We start from the raw sequence: 18570 nt of genomic DNA on the forward strand, positions 1-18570 counted from the left end.
CTTCCTAATCAGATAAAGAAATCTCACACACCCCCGTGCACACTGCACAAAGACCCGCACAGGATCTCACTGATAATCTCCATTACCAATTACGGGGTGATACGCCACAGCTTAACATGAAGGCAGCAATTAATCTGCCAACATCGGTCACTGGGTCATTGTAGTAGAGAGAAAATATTGCCTGCAGGCACACATATGCACACACACAAAGCAGAAGTATCATTGAGACATAGTGAAGAGTATAATTTTCCCGCATTTCTCCAGAGATGCAATTCAAATGTAGTGGGGTTTTTTTTTTAATTCTTATTTCCATTTAGTGCCTGTGTTCGCAAACTGTGGTAAAAGACTCAAAATTGGTCCCAAGACTTTTTGTTGTGGGTTCCTTTCAAAGCAGCACAAATGCATGCTTTAGATTGGTCTTATGGAGACAGACCTGCCTGCAGTTCTTTATGATGAGGTTATAGAACTCCTGGGTGAGTGTGAGTGTGGAAGTTGGTGCTAGAGTGGCTACTTCATAGCTACATTGTGGAGACAAGTGCTTCTGTGGATTGAAAATAACAAGTCGATCCATGCAATGTTTAGCGCAAGTTTGTTGTCAAATGCCGATTAAGGCAGATTGAGCTGGATTAGGTTTTTCAAGGCCCTAACAACTACCACAAACAGACACTACAAACCTACAACAAGCTGGCAGCATCTTTCATGTTTGTTATGAAAGAGGGAGAGCCAACAACACTTCATCTGCTCCGTCTAATGCATTAATAAGAGACAGACTTAAAGAGAGACTTAACAGCGGAAGCTTATAAACAATATATCACACAGTGATCAACAAACAGCCCTTCACTTTTAAACTGTCACCAATACAATTTACTATTTAATATTATAACTGGTTAAGTTAGTATGGTGATGTGTTTTTTCTGTTAGTTATTCTCACTACTTTTTTTTTTTTTTTTTTAAATAAACTAACAGTAATAAATTGCAAGCATGCACAAGTTACCATATAATAATGAAATTTACCATTATATTGTAAAAATGTCCCAGTACAACCACAGTCTTCAACCGCTTGTTGGAGCAAATGAATGGACTGCCTTGCTCTACGGCTCCATGACAGTGGTTTGGTTGAACCAAATTTGTCAAACCGTTATGGACTTTAAACGGGAATCCTTCCAGTCACAGTCCAAACATGGTCTGCATGGTTTTAATAAATAGCCTGATCTTCCAGGAAGTCTGCATGAGGGCAAGCTATGGTTTCCCTGATCTAAGCTCTTTTTGATGCAGTAAGCGGAGCTGGGACATTAGAGAAGGGGGATAGGGGAAGGTTGTGTGTGCATGTGCACATGTTTGAGTGAGTGAGTGAATTAGTGAGAGAGAGAGAGAGAAAAAGAGCGAGAGAGAGATCAGCTGTGGTTTGTGCAAATGGGTTATCAACATGTGTACACTATATGTGTTATATGTTGCTGCCAGTGTCTCTGCGTGCGTGAGTGCGTGTGCGTGCGTGCGTGTGTACAAGGCAGAGCAGAGAGGTGACACTCAGTAGTTGAGTGATAGAGCAGATGGGCCTCCCATTCCAAACTGTCAAACTGAAGACATTTTCTTAACTAAATGATTGACTCCTTCAGTAGATATGTGTGTACATATGTGTGTACAGGGATGTCATCATTTTGCTAAAGCCAGAGAAATACAATATACTGATTATTGAAATAATAATGTAAAAAAATATCTTAAATCAGGTTATCATACTAACACTTGACATGATTAATCATTAATCATTAATTAATCCTTTTTTTTTTTCTTTTTTTTTAAAAGAGTTTTGATTGTGCACAGCTAGGGCTGGGCGATATGATGATATACTGTATTATGTCAAAACGATATAAAAAAAGGTAAAAAATAATATTTTCTATATCGTTTCAAGCACGCTGAAAAACCAGCAGCCGAACTGCGTTACGGCAATATTTCCGTTCTGATCTGAATTGCTTTTCCATTCTCACATTTAAATTACATTTTGAATATTGTCAACCATAAAGCAGTGTTAGTATTTTAAAATTAAATGTCAACTGGGTTTTGCATTTTCAAATTGTCAGAGAATGTGCATAAGGGTGTATGAAAATGGAATTTCAATTGTGACTTAAATGATGCATCTAAAAATGCAAAATTAAGTTATTAATACTGCATTTTAATTAACATTTGACCACCATAAAGTGGAGTTGGTCTTAGAAAACTAAATGTCATATTGCTTTTCCATTTTCACTTTGTGTCAGAAAATGCCCATGCTAGTAGTGAAATGCAAATTGCATCATTTAATTTATTTAATTCAAATGTTGACCCAATTAAAGCATATGTAAGTGGGAAATGAAAATGTTTTTCGTGAGATAATTTAATTTTAGTCCACCAAATGCTCCCATATTCCATTACTAGTCTCCTACCTGCTTGACTTTTTTATTTCGGTTTAATTTGACCATTTCTTTGATATAAGACAAAGCAGCGAATGACAGCAAAAACGAGAGACAGGAAAGCAAAGATCACAAACTCAATGTGAACCAAGAAAGATATGAATGTTTGGTTTGCTCGAGAACTGGAGCTGTCACGATAACCTCCACTGTGCCACTTCTAAATCTCCACCTCACATTTGTTCTATGTTCTCTCTCCCTTATACTGGTATTACCTCATCAATAATGTTAAAGATGTGGTATTATCAACATGTTACAAATGGCACACTATTAAATTGCAGAATAACTGTTGCGGTACTGCTAACTGCACTCTAACACATCCACTAATGCAATAAAAAAAAAAAGGCACATTCTTAACTCTCCTCGCCCACATGTCCGTCACGACAACCTCTTTCCTGGTAAATCCATCAACACACCAGCAAGTGAAATGGAATATTCAGAAAGTGGACTTGTGAAAGCCTCCCTCTATAATGACCTTCACCCAATTAAACTATAGTGCAGTGATCAAATAGTTGTGTGACATGTGAGAAAGAAAAAAGTGTTGGTCATACACACTTCAGTCAATGTGCATGTTTACACTTATTCCTCAAATTGAATGTAAACTAAGTAACTAAGGTGTAAGGTAATTGTTTTTTCCCATTTAAGATATGTTCCACATTGTCATTACAATAATCAGAATACAGCACTTATCTGGCTTTAGAAAAATTATGACATGCATGCCATGTACATCTGCCGAAGGAGTAAATGGATTTTCCTTTCAGGGTCAGTATGATAAAATATGATATTTGAGCATCATCTCACTTTGTAGGAAAGGGATTTTGCATAAACCCACATTAAGTGATTTACAATGCCAGCTGGAGATTTTCCTTTGTGATAAAAAAAATATATATATTTGATTTTCATTTATAATTTATTATAATGTATCTCTATTTATTTATTTTATATTTTTCTCAGAGAGTTTCTGTTCTGAGAAAAAACCCAATGTATCATAGATTGGACAACTTTCAATTAACAGCTTTTTTTTATTTGTTATTATAACATAACACATATACACATAATTAAGAGTTTTTTTTAGAATTTTTAAGAGAATTAAGGTCACAAATGACCTTTTAGATTAAGCCAAATTACTGCTGAGGTTTATGATACGTGTGTGCAACAGCTACATTAATTCAACTTATCAAGTTTCATTCACATGTTATCAATACAATGATAACTTGATAAAGAATCCATATCAAGCACAAAAAGTAAATTTAATTTTTCTTGCAAATGATGAGTACTGAGAAGTACTAAGTTGAACTAGGTTAGGTAAGGGTTTATGTTTTATTGGAAAACCGAATCCTAATGTATAATATAATTAATTCATCATGTACAGTACATCACTGCTATTGTATATGAATACAATGAGAATGCAAACAAAACAAGCCATTTCTCAGGAGGAACTGACTATTATTACAAGTTCCCAATGCATCCTATGGTGAAGGCTGCCTTTGTTTCATTGTAAAGCAGCCTCACAAAGCCAAAGTTCAAGTTAACAGTGACTTAATAAACCAAACTCTGAACAGTTCATTTCAGGTTCAGTGTTTGTGTGGTGAGGTGAAAGCTGTTGTGCAGGTAACCTTACATGGCCATCTCTCACACTCTCTGCCTCTGTCTGTCTGGCGGTCCCTCTTTTGTTTCTCTCTCTCTCTCTCTCAGTCTGTCTCTCCCTCTCTCTCATCTCTTGTTTCTGTCACTCTGAGCTATTCCTGGATTCCACACTGAGGTGAATGGAAACAGGACTGGCTGCAGTGGATGTTGGTAGCAGCATTTTTTTTTCTCTGCAAAGAACCACTCTTCCTCTTGTAATACACACACAGTCAGTATTCCTGTGTCAATGACTTTGTTCTTTAGCCAGTTGGGAAGATGTTTTCTCAAACATGTTTGTGTGATTAAAGCCCTTCTTGTTCCAGCAGATGGAATGTGGGGGGAGTGTGTATTTGCATGTGTGCTTGGCAAACAACACAGCTAAAAATGAGATACGGTCAGCTGGATGGATCTGAGTCAGCAGGGTGCAGATGGATCCTTTATATTGCCATGTGGAGGAATATTCAAAACAGTAGCGCACTCTCTGCTGCTATCTCTTTGCTTTTATCTTTGTTCAGCCTCTCCTGCACCACAGCCCCACTGGGACTCTCCCCATTTCTGTGTTGTGCTTACTGGAACCTTGGCAGCCAGCTGCTATGTCGGCCAATTAGGAAAGCTTTTACTAAAGCGCCAGCCAATTGGATTAGTGCTACATTTCCTTGCCAGATGAGACTGTAAATGTGCTGCTGTATGCTAGAATCGGAGAACTGGTGAGCAGAATCCTGTTTCGCTGATAAGCACAGGGTACCAGAATACACACACGCTGCAGAAGCAGCGGCAGGAGAAAGAGAAATCCCATGACACTACTGTGAGTCTTCCGCTACTAAATGTGTGTTACTAAGATCCTAAACAGTTTAAACCAAGAACACAACATAACGCAAACCAGAAGCCAAGCAGTTGAGCGACCACAACGCTGCTCCCAGGCCTAGATAGAGCAAGTGCTGTTACGCGGATGGGTTTGCAGAAAAAAAACGGCAGAGCCAGCCTATACAGAGGTGACAGCGAACAGACAAGGGGAAGAGGACAAACTTAAGAGTGAAAAGGGACAGATACCAGACATTTTAATAAAACTCTTCCTAAGGTGTCTTCCTTTTTCCCCCCTGTTAAATGTTTTTTTTGGGAGAAGTTTTTCCTCATCAGAATCGAGCATCAAAGGAGAGTGCTGTATGCTGTGCAGGTTATAAAAAGCCCTTTGAGGCAAATTTGTGATGTTGGGCTGAATAAATAAAACTGACTGGACTTGACTTGAAAACAAATTAAACGCGGTTTGTTTACCTGCCTGACTGTGGAATAGATTAAAACAAGCGTACCTGACAAAACTGTGATTTTCTGGTTTGTGGCTGTTCAATTGTCAACCACTGTGTCTGTGTTTATGTCTGTCTTTGCTATGCATGCTCAGTGTTGCCAGTTCCATACGTGTCCTTAATCTGGGAATCTGGGCCCAAGTAAGTTCCTTTAGTGAAAATTAAATCAATTTACAAAACCATTAAAGCACTTTAAAGCCATTGTGCTTCAATCACCTGTTCGATACTAGGATCAAACACCAAAAGCTAAATATAGAATGGTAAAAAGAATCCCTAATTCGGATCGAATGTTTTTTTTCATGGTGTTTTGACCGAGGAATATCAAATAAACTAAACATAACTAAATGATGCCTTATTTGTAAGTGTAAGGGGACAAATAAATGCAGAAATGGGCTAGAGATGCCGAGCAAAATGAAGAAAGGGAGAAACAAAGACAAAACCAGCTTGCTCTCTCCCTCCTTCTCATCCTCTTATCTAGTCGATACTGCCTGAGAGTTCGCTGCCAAGTCAATGCTTACGAGAAAGAGTCTGTGAAAGTGCTCATGGGGGCCTGGAGCATAAACACTCAACCACACAGGTACTGTACACACATGCTTTCTCAACCTGTCCTGTTCCTGGTACTCTGCTCACTTTGTAAAGTTGCCACTGGGTATTTGTCCATCACAGAAAGGAGACATAAATACACATAAGAAAAGAAGCAAAACTACAAAATCACTGAGAATATCTCAAACACATATCAAAAAGCAAGGATGCAATTACTCCATCTCTCCCTCTCACAAAGTCCACTGTACGCAGCACAAGAGGAGCATTATATGGCCGTAACAAGCAACAACTAAAGAAGTCTGTGTCCCCACTCTATTAGTCAACTCTATCTAGGCAAGTGAAGCAAGGGCTGGGCATTAAAACAAAGACACCCCACATTTCTATAACCAGGGCAGGTGTGGCTGAATGTGTTAGCAGGGACACCTCCTGCACATGTAACAGGGTGGAGCAGGGTGGAGCAAACCAAAATAACCCAGAGGCAACAGACCATTAGTCAAGCCTGGCAGACCACCAGGCAGAAAGAGCTGATAAACTACTAAAACCAGCACAGACCAATGAGAACCACTAGACCACAGAGACCAAATACAGCTCAGATACAGAAACCTGTCCACACACAAATGACGTGAGAAATGCTGCCAAATCTGAAAAGGTACGATTTCAATACCAAAAGGACATGTATGCAAAGTTTTTGCACGATACTGTTCAGGCATGTGTAAAGACATTTGTACACTGACAAGCTGATATGCCTGTTATGGTATTTCTAGTAGCTGTAATAGCCGAGAAATAATAAGATGTTAGTTTAAGATTACTTAAGGTTAAAGGTAAGCCAACAAGCTGGTTAAGCAAGAACAGAGCGCAGTTCAGCAATGCTTTCTTTCACGGTCATTCACTTGATGCCACGCACGCGTGCACGCGCACACAGATACAAAGAGAGAGACACACACACACACACACACACACACACACACACACACACACACACACACACACACATTGTGCGAGGAAATAACCTCGATGATGAAGACAGTATTTCAATAACTTACTACCTACTTTTGGTTCCCTAAAACAGTGCCTCGTGTAGGTTAAAAAGGGGAAATGAAAATAATACTTAAACAACAACAAAAGGATAGCTAATACTAAATACACAACTGTGACACCTCAACTAGTAGGATCTCCAATAACCTAAAATAAGAAATATTTAGGTTAAACAGACCTTTACATACGATCGATATCTCGCAGCACAGTGCGGAAGTGGGTTATCAGACACCTGCTATAAAAGATGAGCTACAGTCAAACCGCCACCTCCGGTCTCATTTTAGTCTATTCTTCGCAGGATAATTCAACAAAACTTCTTCCGCAAACACTGAGTGAACACAGTGTAGACCCACAACATGAGGAAAGTTAACGTTTCATCACGTTCTTCTTTTTTTCCGCTCACAAAAGGGAAAGCAAGGACGGTTAAGCAGATAACGAAACAATAACAAAAAAAAATACAAAAAGTAGTTTAACTTCCAAACCTCTATCGACCATGAGCACGCGAGAGATTAAAACAAATTAGCCAAAACTCCTGCCAGTAGACTTTTCTCTCTCGGGGTGACAGCGTTGAGCATGCATGTCCTCATAAAATACGATGGGGGGGGGAACAAAGCTAGAAAGATAATATCAACCAACTCACTGTGTTAGCAAGCTGTGGATGTCCGTCACTGCTGCCAAAATATAGAATTCCAAAGAGGCACAAATCCAAGCACGAGAGAGCCGAGCTGAGCTGTCACCGTCCAGCCGCAACGAGGAGAAGTCAGACTGCCTTGACAACCGGGAAAGCGAGCGCGAGCCCGGAGCCGCCTGCTGGTTTCTCCTCTCGCACAAGACAAGAGAAGGGGGGCGAAATCCCTAGAGATGAATGGTGGTGGGTGTGCGCAGGCGCGGACGGGGTAGATTCATTCCGGTGGAGTAGGGCTGTAAAAGGCAGAAACATAGCAGGGCAAATGCGCTGCATTTATTTATTTGTTTGTTTATTTATTGTTCTAAGGAAGCATTGGGGACGAACAGAAAATGACACTGAAATAAACAACCGCAGATCTGTAGACAACACTACCAGTACTGTAGAAAAGGCTGTTATTCACTTGGTGCACCTAATTTAAAGAATTTAGGACTAGGCCTACAACTATTGAGTATTTTCACTGGCAATATTTTTATAATATAATTAATCGTATAGCAATCGTTAAATCGAGGCTGTAATATGTCAGAAAGCAGGGACACATGTCTATAAGTTCTTTCGATTAACAGTCCAAAACTCAAAGCTAGCAGGCTATTCAATTCACAGTAATACAAGTCAGAGAAAATTAGCAAGTTCTCAAAAGCTGAAATGTAGTCTATGTTTGTCCTTTTTACTTGATACACGACTTAAAAGCTTGATTCAATTTTCTGTTGGTCGGCTAATTGATTTTTCGCCTAATCCTGTCAACATATAATGTGACTTATTTGCTAAAACAATAAAAAAAAGAAACATACACGGATTTCATTATCCTATAGCATAAACTGGACAAAAACAGGCAGTAGGCTACATTTAGAAGTAGAAATGGGGAGATATCCCGATTAGAAAGTGCCTAGGAATAGCTTGACTCCCTCTCCATCCAAGCAGCATTAGGCGACTCTCTCAGACAGTCTTATAAATAATTCAGCAATAAAAGCTTGCCTGGTTGCATGCAGAACCAAAAGAAGCATCTCACTCCCCCTTGCACGGCGTCAATCTGCGGGCGTTTCCAATTTAAACAAATCTCCAAGCAAAATAAAGTTCAATCAACATTCTTGTTTCGCAAAAGGCTGTGGCCGGCCAGCCAGATCAGTCAGGGATTACAAGGCTTCTGTCAACTATCAATAGCCTCGTGTGCCTGCGAGAGACAAGGGGGGTAGAAAGGGAGAGAGAAGGTGGGAGGGAGGAGCGGAAAGGCTGAGTTTCAATGCGCAGACGGTGCAGAGCAACTAGCCGATGATGCGGTTTGTCCTGTCCGAGGATCGGATGAAAACAGGCGACGACAATTTAATCCAAGACATGATGTCCCAGAGCCTCGCATCTCAACCGCATAGCCTACTAACCCAACAGAGCTGGTGAGAGGGGATGAAGGCACAAAAAGTGTATAGCAGGGGGGGGAAAGCAATTTACCTGCACCGCTCCCGTATCAGCCTGCCGTTATATTACTTCCCACTCAGTGTGGCTTTCAGCGCTGCCGCTCACTCCAAGCTGTTCGCCGCCGAACGGAAATTTAGGCAACGGGATTTGTTCACGTGGTCACGCGCAGTGCTCCTAATTGGCGGAGCGGCTCGAGCCGCTGCTCGCTCGCACCTGTACGGTACAATAATGTTGCAGGGGGAGAGAAAGACAGAAGAAAACAGATTGGTGCAGGATATATTCTTGCATAATATGGATGTGTGTGTGTGTGTGTGTGTGTGTGTGTGTGTGTGTGTGTGTGTGTGTGTGTGTGTCAGATAAAGAAAACTAGCCTATATAAGTTCACTAATGACAATTGGGAGACTTAATTTTTTTTAAACAAAAATTCAGTGAATAAAATCAGATGACTCAGACTGTAACCCACTGTTTGTAAAGTAGGCCGAGGCTGCTAAATGATTGTTCTAGTAACATTGAACTGTTTTGAGTAATACTACAAATCAATTTTGAGTAGGCTAGCATTTATTAAGAATGAAAGGGAATTCTCAAAATACAAATTACGTGTCAGGGCCTATTACACCTAAAGGTAGACTAAATTTCATTGCATAAATTAATAGATTTTTCTTACCATTTCTGTATAGCTTACTTTTTTGAAGCTCTCAGATGAATATCACATAAATGCATTTTGGAATAGATCTCAATCAGCCTTTCTGAATAAATAAAGCTTAACAGCCAACAGATTACTGATATATTCACATTTACAAACCCATAAGCATAACGTAATAACATACAGTAGCAAGCAGAATCTAACACAAATTACACTGCACCGACACACTGCACCAACACACTGCACCGGTCTCAGACAAATCTTACTATACATTTAATTTTCAATACAATAACACACTTTTATTCAAGTGTGTTAACTTTTACCATTTTTTATTTTCTTGTATTTATGTCAAAACACCATTCATTTCTGTACCACATATATCATACTAGCACGCCCCTATTAAAGCTGCAAGCAGTCATATGCTATTAATGTACTGGATTTACAGTAATTTGTGTCTCATTTTCTTAGAATGTAGCCCAATGGTCTACCTAACACACACACACACACACACATTTACAAAGAGGTTTTAAGATTGAGGCTTGTAACCAAGGCAGTGGCAAACCTCAGAATATAGCCTGTACTGCATTCCCACTTTACCACACACACACACACACACACACACACACACACACACACACTATACACATGAAGTTATTCATCTACCTACTGAGGGCACAGCATAGTAGCAGTCAATGGTGCGGGAGTATTTTTAGATTTCATGTGGGTTGCAGATGCTGCTCTACTCAACCAGGTCACAGCAAATAAAACAGTTTTTACTGTAACATCCAATGCCTTTGACCTACTCTCAGTTTCCCCTGAAATGTTTGCCTTCCTATCTACCTAATCTACTTATTCCTATCTACAATCGACCTAAAAATATTAGGTAACATCTACCTAAAAAATTAGGTAGATTGTGATTATTATGTCACTACCTGTCACGTTTCACTAGAGCAGAACCCAGGAGCAGACCAGGACAAGGTGAGTTGAATAAAGGTGAGTATTTATTAAGAGACTTAAATGTGGAAGCAGGAGAATCCAGGTGACGGAGCAGGCAGTGGAGGTGAGTAGGTGTGGGTAGTTGAGACATCTCCCGCCTTGCTTCGTCGCCAGGCAACCAAACAGGGTGCGTTCAGGAAACTCAGGAAAACAGACTACAGGACAAAATACAGGCAACTCAGGCAGAAAACAGACTCAGACAGCGGGATTCATGACAGTACCCCCCCTCCGACGAACGCCACCGGGCGGACTACCCGGAGCGCCAGGATAGAGGCGGTAGAAGTCACGAAGGAGGTCATCATCAAGGATTTGACGCAGAGGAATCCAACTCCTCTCCTCAGGACCATAACCCTCCCAGGCCATTAGATACTGGAAACCCCGACCCCGCCGTCTGGAATCCATGATGCGGTGCACCGTGTAGACAGGACCACCTCCTATCATCCGAGGAGGAGGAGGCAACAGAGGACTGAGGAGAACAGGCTTGAGGCAGGAGACATGAAAGGCGGGATGAACTCTGAGCGTATTGGGCAATTTGAGTTGAACCACAGCAGGATTAATGACCTTCTCCACCACAAACAGACCAATGAACTTAGGTGCCAGTTTTCTTGACTCTGTCCGCAGAGGAAGATCCCGTGTAGCCAACCAGACCTTATCTCCGACAGCATAAGCGGGAGCTGGGATACGGCGACGATTAGCCTGGAGCTGATACCGGTCAGAAACTCTAAGGAGGGCCCTTCTGGCCCGATGCCGGTCCGGTGGCAACGGCGAATGTGGGCTTGGACAGAGGGAACAGAGAGATCCTTTGCCTCAGAAGGGAACAAGGGAGGTTGGTAGCCATAAAGGCACTGGAAGGGAGACATCCCAGTGGCAGATGTGGGGAGAGTATTATGGGCATACTCGACCCATGCCAACTGAGAGGCCCAAGAGGTGGGGTTGGAGGAGACAAGGCAGCGAAGCGTGGACTCCATCTTCTGGTTGGCTCTCTCAGCCTGACCATTAGATTGGGGGTGAAATCCAGACGTGAGACTGACTGTAGCTCCAATGGCCAAACAGAAGGATTTCCAGACAGCTGAGGTAAACTGAGGACCACGGTTGGAAACAATGTCACTGGGCAGACCGTGGACCCTGAAAACTTCGGACGTCTTAGTGGCAGAGGGAAGTTTGGAGATGGGCACAAAGTGGGCGAACTTGCTGAATCTGTCCACAATAGTCAGAATGACAGTGTTCCCATCAGAAGAGGGCAACCCAGTGACAAAGTCCAAGGCCAGATGCGACCATGGTCGCCGGGGAACAGGTAGGGGGTGAAGAAATCCAGAGCTGGGCTATTGGTACGCTTATTCTGCACACAAACTGGACAGGCAGCAACAAACCTCCGGGTATCTTCTCCCATGGCAGGCCACCAAAATTGTCTGCGTAGTAACGCCATAGTCCGAGCCACGCCAGGATGACAAGCCATCTTGTTGGCGTGGGACCACTGGAGAACAGCAGAACGGACAGACTCTGGCACAAACAACCGACCGGGTGTACCGTTACCGGGACCAGGCTGCGTCCGAAGGGCCGCCCTAACCTCCTCCTCAATCCTCCAAGTAACTGCTCCAACGACGAAGTCCCGGGGAAGAATCGTCTCAGTCTTGGCCCCACTCTCCTCGGTCTTGGAGAACATCCGGGACAAGGTGTCCGCCTTGCCGTTCTTTGAACCAGGGGTCCGTTTCAGGAAGGAGGTTTAACAAACTCTGAGTCTAACCCTGATGTCTGAGTTGATTTACCCTGAGATGGGAAACTCTGAGTTTTCGGTTTCAGAACAGTTGATATGAGTTGGTTCAATCAACTCAGAGTAGGTTCACGCGCATGCACCACCACAATAAAAAGGCAGTATGAATGGAGCCATGATACTACGATTCACCATGGTAACAACCACAAACAAACGGGTCGGCGGAAATACTTGTGCGCACAAACAGCAAGTTTGAACATGTATTTCGTTAAAAAAGCAAGACAGCGGCTGCTGCTGCAAAAGAGAGAGAATTGGTGTGGGAGAAAATTGCTGCTCGAGTCTATGCGTAAGCATTAACAGTGTATTAATTTCATATTTAATCACAGTTAACTTATATTACTGGTGAAAACTGGAATTGTATTACACCTATAATTTCATTTGGGTGCAATCCTGCGGGCGAAAAAGTAAGCTAGGCCTACTACTACATCCCATTCTGAGGCTGCAGCACCATGATCATTAACAGAACTATAATTTATAATCATTTATTTCTTTTTAATGGCTCTCACTGGTTTGTGTCCAGGGAACAACTACAAAAAACGTTTCAGAGCGAGTCACACTTTTCTGATGCCCCTGCATACAGTGGCTTTACTATTACAGTATGATCTGCATCACCAATAAGAAAACTGCCGTTTGCAAAACACGTAATGCGACACAAAGAATCTGCTTGGATGTTAAAGCCTGTCCATGACGGTGGATGTTAGTGATATGAGGACGGATAAGGTAGGCCTATCTACATATCTGATGGACTGTGAAAAAAATGTGGAAATGAAAATACATTTAGTCGGGACTCAATATCATCTCCTGACGTAAACTCTCTGTGAAGTAATACAACTTTTTCATCAACGGGATCGTCGACAAAAGGCCATGACATGTTTGAGAAAAAAACGTTTTATAATCTGCCTAACAATAACTTTTATTTATTAAGTGTTTATTCATGCAGATAACAAACTGCATTAAAATGCGCCTGATACAGACTGAATGAATGAATGAGGAAATGAGTGAGAAGAAACTCGAGGTTTCTTGAAGAAAACCTGCTCCTGACCAGGTTAGGTTCACAGACTCAGTTACCATAGTAACTGACTCTGAGGTTAAGTTACCTCTCTTTCTGAAACAGAAAACCCAGAGTTTCCCTCATCTCAGGGTTAACAAACTCTGAGTTTTCACTAAACCTGCTTTCTGAAACGGACCCCAGGTCGGAAAGTCAGAGAAAAATTAAAACATCCAAAAAACAAAGCCCACCTGGCCTGAAGGGAGTTGAGACGTCTAGCAGATTGCACGTAAGCAAGATTCTTGTGGTCAGTCCAGACAATAAACGGTTGCTCCGCCCCCTCCAACCAGTGGCGCCACTCCTCCAAGGTGAGTTTCACAGCATCTCCCGGTTTCCCACATCGTAATTCTCGCCACAGGCGAGAGACGACGAGAGTAGAAGATCACACATCAGATGCGTCCACTTCCACGACAAACTGACGGGAAGTGTCAGGTTGAGAGAGAATAGGGGCGTTGGTGAATCGGCTCTTCAATTCCAGGAACGCTCGGTCCGCCTCAGGATTCCAACAGAAGGTTCTGGTGCTAGAAGTCAGGGCAGTTAATGGAGCGGCCACACAGATGTAATCACGGATGAATCTACGATAAAAATTCGCAAACCCCAGGAACCTCTGGAGCTGCAATCTCGTACTGGGCTGGGGCCAATCAAGAACCACCCTAACCTTCTCTTGGTCCATCTTAATCTCTCCCTTGGAGATGATGTATCCGAGGAATGATGTGGTGTGGGCGTGAAAGTCACGCTTCTCTGCTTTCACAAACAGGCGGTTCTCCAATAATCGCTGCAGGACCTGCTTGACATGTTGGATGTGACTGGAAAGCTCCTTGGAGAAAATGAGAATGTCATCCAGGTAAACAAACAAAAAAAATGATCATATCTCTCAGAACGTCATTCACCATACTCTGGAACACTGCTGGAGCATTGATCAGTCCAAACGGCATCACTTGGTATTCGAAATGTCCCATAGGTGTATTGAACCCCGTCAACCACTCGTCCCCCTCTCTGATACGGACCAGATGATACGCATTGCGTAAATCAAGCTTAGTGAACACAGTAGCACCCTGCAAGGAGTCGAAAGCAGAGTTTATCAAGGGCAGGGGATACTTGTTCTTGACAGTGATATCATTCAAACCCCGATAATCAATACAAGGTCGAAGAGAGCCATCCTTTTTACTCACGAAAAAGAATCCAGCTCCCAGGGGTGATGACGAGGGACGAATGAGACCGGTAGCTAGAGACTCCGTTATGTAGGTCTCCATGGCTTCGCATTCAGGTCGAGAGATACTGTATAAACGTCCCTTGGGATAGGCAGCTCCAGGGATCAGATTTATAGCACAGTCATATGGTCGGTGGGGAGGAAGTGACAGAGTCCTCTGCTTGCTGAACACTTCACCCAATTCATGATAGGTTTCAGAAACTAGGGACAAGTCTGGGGAAGCAGAATCAATGACCTGACTGGGAACAGAATGAGAACAGGCAGTTTAAAGGCAGTTAGCATGACATTCAATACTCCAACTAGTTACCTTGCCAGTCACCCAATCGAACATGGGATTGTGTTCCCTCAGCCAGGGGTAACCAAGAACCAGGGGGGCATGGGGAGATGAGCTCTGAATGATTACCTGACAGTAGTATTTTAACAGGTTCAGTCCTCATAGTGATACGTGCCAGAAGTCTGCCGTTAAGAGTGGTAGCTTCAATGGCTAATGGTAATTGGTCCTTGGAAAGCCCCAGCTGTTCCACCAAGTCGGCATCCATAAAACTGTCATCAGCACCTGAATCGATTAAAGCGTTAATCTCCAAAATCTGATTATTGTTCATGAGGGTTGCAGGAAAACGGGGTCTGACAGGGCTATTGGGAGACTGAAACTAAAAGTCCTCCCAAACTTAGCGAGCCAGGCAGTTTAACGGGCGCTGGGGACAAGCGGAGATGTAATGCCCCGGGTTACCACAGTAGAGGCAGCTGTTGGTCTCACGTCTACGTTGGCGCTCCTCCTTGGTTAACCTGTGCTGCCCCACTTGTATGGGTTCAGGATCAGAAGGCAGACACTCTCCTTTAATCTCGTGTGGTGAAGAATGATCAGCTCGTTCTGGTCTATTTCCCGACTTGGATGGTAACAGAGTAGATGATAGGTTGGAAGAACCCCATCGCTTCTCCCTCCTCCTCTCTCGGATTCTGTTATCCACCCGAATAGATAACGCTGTCAAACTGTCCAGGTCACTAGACTCAGGATAGGAAATCAGTTCATCTTTAAGTTGCTCCGACAACCCCTGATAAAAAGCCGCTTGTAGTGATGCCTCATTCCACCCACTCTCCACAGCCAATGTTCTGAATTCAATTACAAACTCTGCTACACTGCGAGCTCCTTGGCGAAGAGAAAACGGACGATTAGCTGCGTCCTTACCTCGGACTGGATGGTCAAACAGCTTCCTCATCTCTGCCGTGAACTCCTGGTAAGACGCCATACAGGTGTCCTGTCGTTCCCATAAGGCTGAAGCCCAATCCAGAGCTCTTCCACGCAGCAGTTCAATTACAAAGGCTATCCTGGCCTTGTCTGTGGTGTAAGAGTTGGGCTGCAGGTCAAAAACTAATCCACACTGCATGAGAAATGAACGACAGCTTCCCAAATCCTCCTCGTACTTATCTGGTGTCGGAACCTTGGGCGCACGGAAGGAAACAGCTCCAGAAGCAGCAGGTGAGGGGAGTGAAACAGGTGGTGGATTATCAGCCGGCAAACTGAGCTGAGCCTGGATACTCGTCAGACTGGCAGAAAGGTTCCGAACTGAAGACACTATCTCCTGTAGCGCCGTGCTGTGTTGTCCCAACATATTCCCTTGTTGGGAAATGGCATGGCGAACGGAGTCCAGGTCCGCTGGGTTCATCTTTGGCCGGATCGTTCTGTCACGTTTCACTAGAGCGGAACCCAGAAGCAGACCAGGACAAGGTGAGTTGAATAAAGGTGAGTATTTATTAAGAGACTTAAATGTGGAAGCAGGAGAAGCCAGGTGACGGAGCAGGCAGTGGAGGTGAGTAGGTGGGAGGGAATGAGCAGATCCAATGTTATTTCTGAAGCAACAGATGACCAGGCAGAGGTGGAGTGAATATCCCGGGAGAGTAACTGCAGACAGAGGAAACGAAGGAAAGTTCACAACGAGCAAAAATAACAGAACAGCAAAACTAACTATTAGTAAACTGAGGCTGATACGCAGGCACAACATACTGTTCATGGCTAATGATCCGGCAGGGAATGGATGTCAGGTCAGAGCTTAAGAAGTGGAGAGGTGATGATCAGGACCAGGTGTGCAGGTAGCTGATGAGATAGAGGTGTGGATAGGTGAGAGATCTCCCGCCTTGCTTCGTCGCTAGGCAACCAAACAGGGTGCGTTCAGGAAACTCAGGAAAACAGACTCCAGGACAGAATACAGGCAACTCAGGCAGAAAACAGACTCAGACAGCGGGATTCATGACACTACCTGCATTGTAACTCTCCTAAATGTGGTGCTCTTAGTGTAATAGGGGAAGTCAAAAATATCTACAAGTTGTAATATCTGCTTTTCTCTTCTTTGATTTCAGTCTTCTTCACTGGTCCTGGCAGATTAGGCCAAGACACTCACATGGCCTCCAGGCTGTTGGCAGTGATATGTCTCTATGTTTTCCCCCTACTCAGTTTTGGCCCAAATTAAAAGCATGTTAGGTTTTTTAGGGCAATGTAGGGCATTTATAATTAACTATGAAAAATCTGACACAGTTGCAGCACCAACTGTCGAAAACATACAGTGAATCATCTTGTGGGCCCATATATAACCAGTTTTCATAACCACAGTAAAAGCCTGAATGTAACTCCTGATTCCAGACTGGAGGGGTTCCCTTGGTTTTTGGAGTCAGGGGGGTGGAGAGTTATTATCTAGGCGAACAAAAGCTGAAGAGCAGAGAACAAAGCAATCTCCCCCTCCTCTTGTTTCCTTCTATACCTTCCTTCATCCGCCCCCATCATCTCTCCATCCCCCCTCCACACACCAACACAAACGCTTGCCATCTGACACCCCTCTAGGGAGTTATTTTTCAGAGTTGTCTTCTAAAACACACACAGCACATACACACACACACACACACACACACACACACACACACACACACACATAAACACTGGGTGGTGGCTGTGAGGAAGAGCTCCTATGTTTTCAATCCAAGGCAGAGTAACAGGCCAAATGGCATAGAGAGAAACAGACAGAAGGACAGACAGACACCCTTTCTGCGTGTTAATCAGGCCTATGTGCACACCAGCAGAAGGATTGAGAGGGACTTTCTGTTGGTGGACCACAGTGTACCGTAGGTCGCAGCGTGTGTGTAACAACTGTTGGTCAATTGGTATGATGCCACCTGGCTGTCTGACCACAAGCAGGACATAGGGAGTGTGTGTGTGTGTGTGTGTGTGTGTGTGTGTGTGTGTGTGTGTGTGTGTGTGTTTGAGGAGTCTTGCTAGGCCGGACAGAACTTCAACGGGCAGCAGATGGTGGTGCCAGCGTGGCATGGGCATAAGAGCGAGGTGGACTCACACACATGGATGCACACAGGCTGCCCTGGCTGTGGTCAAATTTCAACAAAATACTAATCTGACTCTCCCACTCCACAGCCACTTTCTATCAACTGGGTTTTATTCATCAAGTTCAGTTTCTTTGAATTTTTCCTCCTTGCTTATTAGCACTCGTGATTATGCAGACCACAGTTCTAATTTATTTTTATAATTAAAAAATTCCCTCAATTTATTATAGAGGAGATGCCATGTCACTGTCAACAATGGAATAATCAATCTGTTTAAGTATCTTTAAATGAATGTCATTCAACACAATACAATACTGGTGTCTAACAGGTGATTTGTAGTCTTTGTCAGCCAAATTTGCAAAAACATAAGATTGAGTATCACTTTTTAAATACAATCTTATTGTAATGTTAGAGGTTCATTATACACAGACAAACTCACTCATGCTTGCATATATTAAACATACATAAACATACAGATGCACAGACAGTGACTGGGCAGCTGTCTAGGGAGTGGACGACATTTCTATTGTTGGA

General features: G+C 43.2%; 1 protein-coding gene across 4 annotated transcripts in view; it reads right to left on the bottom strand.

Annotated features, from left to right (window-relative positions):
• Positions 1 to 7860, bottom strand: part of strbp (spermatid perinuclear RNA binding protein) — an 84997-nt gene extending 77137 nt beyond the window's left edge. For 2 of the 4 annotated variants that reach the window (XM_078272318.1, XM_078272316.1), the window contains exon 1: positions 7590 to 7860. The gene's annotated coding sequence lies outside the window, so the exon portion shown is untranslated. Of the gene's footprint in view, positions 1 to 7127; positions 7226 to 7589 lie in introns of those variants that run through there. The other 2 variants (XM_078272317.1, XM_078272319.1) reach the window with 2 other exon arrangements.
• Positions 7861 to 18570: the final 10710 nt, after the last annotated feature.

The sequence above is a fragment of the Sander vitreus genome, chromosome 16 (assembly GCF_031162955.1).
Source record: "Sander vitreus isolate 19-12246 chromosome 16, sanVit1, whole genome shotgun sequence".
In the NCBI taxonomy this organism is placed as follows: domain Eukaryota; kingdom Metazoa; phylum Chordata; class Actinopteri; order Perciformes; family Percidae; genus Sander; species Sander vitreus.